Raw genomic sequence first — 7,335 nt, forward strand, 5'->3', positions numbered from 1 at the left:
CACCCCGAGTTCACCTACCCGCGTAGCCGAGCCAAGAAGAGCCTCCACGCGGGATGAGTGGCGCGGGATCGTGAACCCGCGCACACGAATAGGAAGAAGCGAGACGACGCCTCGACGCGGGGTGGAGCGACGCGGGTTCCCTTACCCGCGTTGTCGAAGAGAGCCAGTCGATGGAGTCACGCGGGTTGGAGCACGCGGAGTTGCCTACCCGCGCGCATGACGAGAGAGCAGCCTCGACGGTCTGACGCGGGAAGAAGGACGCGGGACGAGCTACCCGCGCGCATGAAGTGAAGGTCTCGACGCTCCAACGCGGGTAGGGTCGCGCGGGTTGTGACCGATGCCTCCTACCCGAGTCAAATCTTTTCTTTAGTCGGATTTTAGTGTTTTTAAATGGTTTTTTAGACTTTTTAATGGGAACCATTAGGTTTTCCAGGGATGTATAAATACTTTGTAGATCCCAAAGTTGAGACTTATCTTTTTTTCTCTCTAAGAACACATAAATATCTTTAAAGAAAATTTGGATCTTGAATCATTTTCCATCTATATTCTTTGTGTTTGTGTGATTATCTTGCTCTCTAATCATGTTTAACCTTGAATCATCCATGGTTTTGGGGTTATTCATGTCTATTAGTGAGTAGACTAATCTTGGATTCATGAGCAAAGGTGATTAAAGGTGATTAGAGAAGATCTAGGGTGTTTAGTGTTAGATTTATTTGTTTTCATGCTTGTTGAGGGTTCTCAATGTTATTTTAGTCTTGATCATACTAAAATAGATCTCTATGCATTTCCTGCCCACAATGTGTATGATGAAATGTCTGAACCAACTCTTCAATGCTTTTAGCTTGCTTTACCTAAGAGATTAGTTGCTAAAGGAGTTAAGATTGCTATTAGACTTGTTCTCCATGTTTGCTTTAGTAACATTCAACCTAAGAGATTAGATGCTTGAGTTGCTTTACCAAAAAAACATTCATCTAGAGATAGAGCTTGTTTAGCTTAGTGTCTAGGCATAAGGAAAGTGTTTGATTGATAGCTTGCCACCCTTAGATTGGATTTACATCACTCAAGATCAAATGCCTAGCCTCATGAGTCCTCTTGCTTCATATTGAGAAAGAAAGATCATTACTTTATTGCATTAGCTTATTAATTCTTAGTTCATACCATTTTTAAAACCGGATTGCACTTAGCTTAAGCACGAACTTGCATTCCCTTTGCTTTAGAATCACCTAGGATTGGTTCGACAATCTTTTATACTACAACATTTGATTAGGAGCCTTGAAAACTCCTAACATCAGTAGATGAACAACGGTCTCTCCGGAGATACCCAATAAAATTGGAACAATACCGAAACGACAAAACATATAAGCAGGTTAAATATTCTGGTAACTTAACCTATTAACGTATAATATTAAATTTCCAGTAGTAATAATTTCATGTTTCCAAAAGATTAAGCATCTGTAAACATTTTTCCCTTTAGAAACAGAGGTTTTTTTGTGCGTGGACATTAACCAGAAAAGTAAAATTCATGTGGGCGGGTGAAACACAAATTATTAGTATTCACACGATTATAAGCAAACAAAAGAGACTCATACTTGTGCCCTAAAAGCATAACCACATGTTGGTCGGTGTCCCCCTGTATCCGAAATATATTCATATAATAAGTTTATAGAAAACTTCTTCATAAGAGAAAAACTAAAATAATGTTTTCAGTATCATCTTGATAGAAAATGCCAAATAGCATTTATATAACAAACAGAAACCTATAATTTTATCGATCTTTACTGTGGGCATATATGATGTCTCATGTCCCCTATGGACTATGGCGCTTGATATGATTTAGATAGTATCATTATGTTTCTCTTTTTTTTGGTGAACGCAAGTATGGTTGCAGGTGTACATAGAAATATCCTCATCAGACGGATAGAAGAGAAAATTTTGTGCGGTGATCCATTGAGAAATATGAACACAGAAAATATATTTACACTAGTTGAGTTTTGGGCTAGTGGCGTTTTTAAAAACCTTCCAGAAGTTGCAATCTCTAAAACCATTAGTTTGATTACATTGAGAAAAATACTCTTTTCTATAAAAATGACTCAACTGAAAATAGATCGATGACCTACCATTTTATAGGTGAAGAATTATGCATACAAAAGATCTACGTATACATATCCAAAACTCATAATATTGATTACTTCAACCCTTTTTTTATCCTACTTTAGCCACGTATCCCATCGGAAACTCGTAATCATTTTTTTGTCAAAAGTTTTTCTTAATTAATTTAATTTTAATGCCGTCGAAAAATATTTTCCTTAATTTCTTAGAGCTGCTCATATTATTCAGGTTATTTTCCTAAAAAGTTATACATTTCCTTTTCAAGTAAAAAATTATACAACGTTTTTCTTTATTTTTTGTATTAATTCAAGGGATGCGGATTCTGCATCTGAAAGTTTTTATCTGACTGATCAGATTGATTTGATCCAACTGGGCATTGCATGTCTTCTACAAGCTCCCCAGTTCTCTGCCCTTTTTCCGAAAAACACTTTTATGCCTTTTTCTATGTTCCTGACAAGCTTTTATGCATTTAGAGCTATTGTATACACATTCCTATATACGGCCACACATGCTTTTCATTTTAATAGAATTCCTCATCGTAGAACTAATACTAATTTTGTTAATTAAGTTAAATATAATAATATAACGTAACTAATTAAAAGTAAAAGTATATACACACATATTGGCTTGCTCTGGTACGGGTAGCCAAACCCCATATTCGTATCTATGTTTTTATTTTAACTCGTATCTATATTTGCACGTAGCTAATTAAACATGTAGCCAAACCTCGGGAGATATGAAAATTGGGATGGATTAAACAAGTAATGGGTCAAGCTGATATGCCCATCCCTTACAAAAAAAAAAACCAAAAAAAAAAGAAGCCGACTTTTTTTTTAACGTAATTATCTATGTTGTATAAAAACAAAACAGCTCTACAACTACAGGCAAAAACAGAGGGCATCTGAAAGAAGCAAGTTGTCTCCTACTGTGTCTTTCTACACTCTGTCTTTTGCATACGTATTCTCACACTCACCTATGTACGGGCTATTTTATTGCCGTTTTAAGTTACATATATTCTCCCTAACAAAAAAAGAAAGAGAATACTATTTTGATTCATACGACATCATTGTACACTGAATGTACAGCCCATTCCCACGCATCATTTGTACAGTGAACAAGATACTATTTAGCATATCTATATTTTTCATTTTCATATATATTTAATAACATGCAAGCATATATATGTGTTAGTCTACTCTCATAAATCGTTACGGAGTGACATAGTTACTAGTCGGGAAGGTCAACGTACGTATTTATGAGCAATGGATTTTATAATACACTCACTTGAGTGGTTTCGTGGCACACTGAGATGTTTTGGTTCTATTTAAATGAACTAATTCAGTTACATTCGAAGACACTTAGTGGCTAGACTGTGAAGAAGGAAATGAAATTATTAAACCTTCCTTTTTAAAATTTAGAGGCTTGATCAGAGATCTGGACTCGATACCAAGGTGCCCTTGAGAATCTAACTATCTACATTTTTATTAAATAAATAAGTATTTTTTTTATAACTGATGAGTAAATCTCACGTCAAAACAAACTCAGACTAATTTTTTAAGAGCGCGTAACCCACGGATATGTTTGTGCACCTGATTTACAAATGGATTGAAAACAAGGATCCAAATCCTCTTGAGGTGTTCAGAAACAATGGTGAAATATTTTCTTCCAGTAGGGTTCGAACTAACCCGAACTCGTGATATAGAAGTCTGTCCTTATCGTTGGGTCACGATTTTCCAGACAAATAAATAAGTATATGAGTGTAAATATCTTTTTCTCATCATTTTATTATCATTTTACAACACCTTCAATCAACTGTGATCAAACATATATTTTATAATATCGCTGTTGGAGTCATGAGTCTTGAACAAAGTCTGATATTACCAAAAACATGCTATATGTGCACCAAAATAAAATGTAAATTCAGGGTTCTCATAGGAATAAAACCAACAAGATAATAAAATATAAATTACAGGAAGAGCACAGTTACATGTTAAATGTCAAATCTAATAAAAAGTATGGAGTGCACATTAGAAATTATAGTCTTAATTTGCACGTACAAAATAAAATCGAGTGGCTACCCACTGTAAGCCATGTTTCTCTAATGTCATGCGTAATAAATAATCGCACGTTTTTTTTTCTTGAAATTTTTTGCACGGTTTCTTCTTCACCTTCGGTTTGGATCGTCCTTCTCTTTTTTTTTTGGTAAAAATGTTAAAATTTTATACCGACATAAGTTACACAAATACAAGTAGCAGAACAAATAACCAAAGCAATAACAATAAGAGGGAAGAAAAAGCAACACCTAAGATCTAAGGAACAATGAAACAAATTATAATCCGAATACTACAAACAGAACAGAAGCCATAGCTTGACCACTGAGGAGCATTGCCAAATAGAGATGATACCTTTGATGAACCATGAGACCATGCTTTGGTAATGTTGGCTTCCCCGCAGCGGTGCTCCAAATGATTGATACCACCTCCGAACAGCTTTGCAAACTGAGTCAACGAAAACGAAGCCTCCCAACTACCACCGGCAGTAGAAACCCTTGAACTCCGAGAGCTATGAACCACTACTCTTGCTTGAAGCTCCAATAGCGCCGACCGGCTAGTCCCAACAAGACCTCAAGATGCCACACTTATTTGCTCGACTTCAGAACATAATGCGAGCCACAACAGAAAACGGGTGCGGCAAGAGCCACATCTTGATGCCGTTCTCCCTATGCAACAGAAAACGGGTGCGGCAAGATCCACATTTGGGTCGTCCTTCTTAATTAGTATATTCTTCCTCTTTTTCGCGTTAGATCTTTATGCTTGTTCAGAATATATTATTCCCTGATATATGTACCATATCGAAGATCTGACTAAAAATGATTAATAAATTTACCAAATATATTGTGTTTTAAAATTTAATATAAGTTGTGACATTGTTTTCAGAGATAGTTAATTTGTACGTTTGAAATTATTGATCAGTTTAAAAATTATTTATTATTCAGTTAATAAACATCATTTGGAAGAAAAAATCATACTCAAATCATTTCCATCAGTTGAGATATAATGTGATGTAAAAGATATAGTCAAGTTTTAAGTTACAAAAAATAAACCAATTATAAAAGATACAAATATCTCAAAATCTCTCATGATTTTCCCAAAGGTTACATTTTATCTGTTTTATTTTTATTTTAATGGTTAAATAAAATAGATATACTTTTGATAAAGATGCTATAAAGTTTTTACTCAGGACATCTATCTTCTGATATAGTACTAAATTGAATCTTTTAGTTTCTGATATAGTACTAAATTAATATTTTAGTTCAGTTAATATATTACACTATATTTATGTAGAGAAATTTAGATATCGTAAGCTATAAGACTATATTAATGTAAGAGAATATTATATATACCATCATCATAAAAGTTTCATAATTATTTTTTCTTAATAATATTATCAGGGCTATGGTGTCAACCTATGTTACACGGAAGCTTCATCGGACGTACGCTTCCCGCTTTGGAACCGGAATCGAAAACCTTGTGGAAGCTTGCAGAATCTCGCTTCCAAAATATTTCTAAAATATTCTCTTTAAAAACCTGTTGGAAGCTTACGATTCCGTTTTGAAATCACGCTTCCGTTTTAAAAAAAATGCAATGTATATCAATAAAATATAAAACCATAGTTTTAATCTATATAAAATAAAAAAATTATTAGTAATGAATATTAAGTTATAAATATACAAATATTAAAAATAATACTATAAATTATCTTTATGCATTGAGATTTTTTTATTAAAGATATAGCACATATTGAAATATATTGTGTCAATTATTTATGAAGTATTAAAAATAATTAATATAATATTTTTTTTGTAAACTTAATTTATGTGTATTTTTAGAGTTTTAATATAAAATCATTTCAAAATTATTATAAATGAATAAATGCTTTATTTCAAATTTAAATCATATAATTTTTAGTCCTAATTTTGTTTTTTAAAAATTATATATATATATATATATACGCTTCCAACACGTACCCGCTTCCTAATATTTAAAAAAATTCCGTTTCTGCGCTTCTTTACGCTTCCGTTTCCACGTACCCGCTTCCATTTCCATGTAAGATAGGTGTCAACTGATTTATCAATACTTAATTTTAGCAAGTTGACAAAAATATCAATTTTTAGGAAACTATCTCTACGTAGTTTACTCATCTTCAAAAATCAGAAGTTTTGAAATCTTAGTGACAAAGAAAAGCATTTTGATTTCTTTCGCGGAAGTGACAAAAAAAAAAAGTCTTTTTAGACGTTTCTGTTGCATGACGTCAAAATAGTCTGATTCACGGAGGAAATACAATTAGGGGATGTATTCAACCGAAAGTTTGAAAGTTTCAGGTGATTTGTATTAAAATGAAAAATCCACTGTTATTGAAACATGAATTTTAAAAACTCATTTAAAATCCACTGTTATTGAATTTGACATTTCTTAAAGTACTCTGAAATCCACTGTTATTGAAAATATTTTAAGCTGTGGAGTTTTAAAGTTTTCAGGTGATTTTAAGGTGTTTGGATATGATTTCTTAGTTAAAAAAATTAAAACCCAAATCCCATAGTTTTAGGTGATATTCTAGAGTAGTTTAACAAAAATCACTTAATTCTCTGCAACTTATTGAAATCATCTAAAACCCCATTAAAAATCAAATCACATCAAATGTTAAATCGAATACCCCGTAGTGAACTAGGTAAACGAGATGGAAGTGATTGGTGCTGAGGGAATATATATATATATATATCTACAAAGTTATTTAATGAAATTTAAGAACTCCAATACTTTTATCAGGATGCAAACAATTTTTACTAAAGAAGCAGAAGATTTCAATTTTGCGAGGTACATTCTTAGGAGACGTTATTAAGAATTGAATGGGATTTTTACTACACTACAAACCATTGTCCAAACATATGTCGGGATCATTTTCCATAGAACCCGATCACTAAGCTATCCGAATTATTGCTTTTCAAAAACAAAGAATATTAGTTTAACATTTATTTCTTTGATGATTTATACAGCCGAAAGAGGGATAATCATAACCGAGGGCATCCTCGATTAATTATTTTCGGGTGGACGGTACAATTAATTTGTGTCTCCATATTTCCACATTATAGCGTATTTAACTGATAAAATTATATTATTATTTTTTGGTAAAATTATATATATATCACTAAATTCCATATTTAAAAGT

The sequence above is a fragment of the Brassica napus genome, chromosome C5 (assembly GCF_020379485.1).
Source record: "Brassica napus cultivar Da-Ae chromosome C5, Da-Ae, whole genome shotgun sequence".
Taxonomy (NCBI): domain Eukaryota; kingdom Viridiplantae; phylum Streptophyta; class Magnoliopsida; order Brassicales; family Brassicaceae; genus Brassica; species Brassica napus.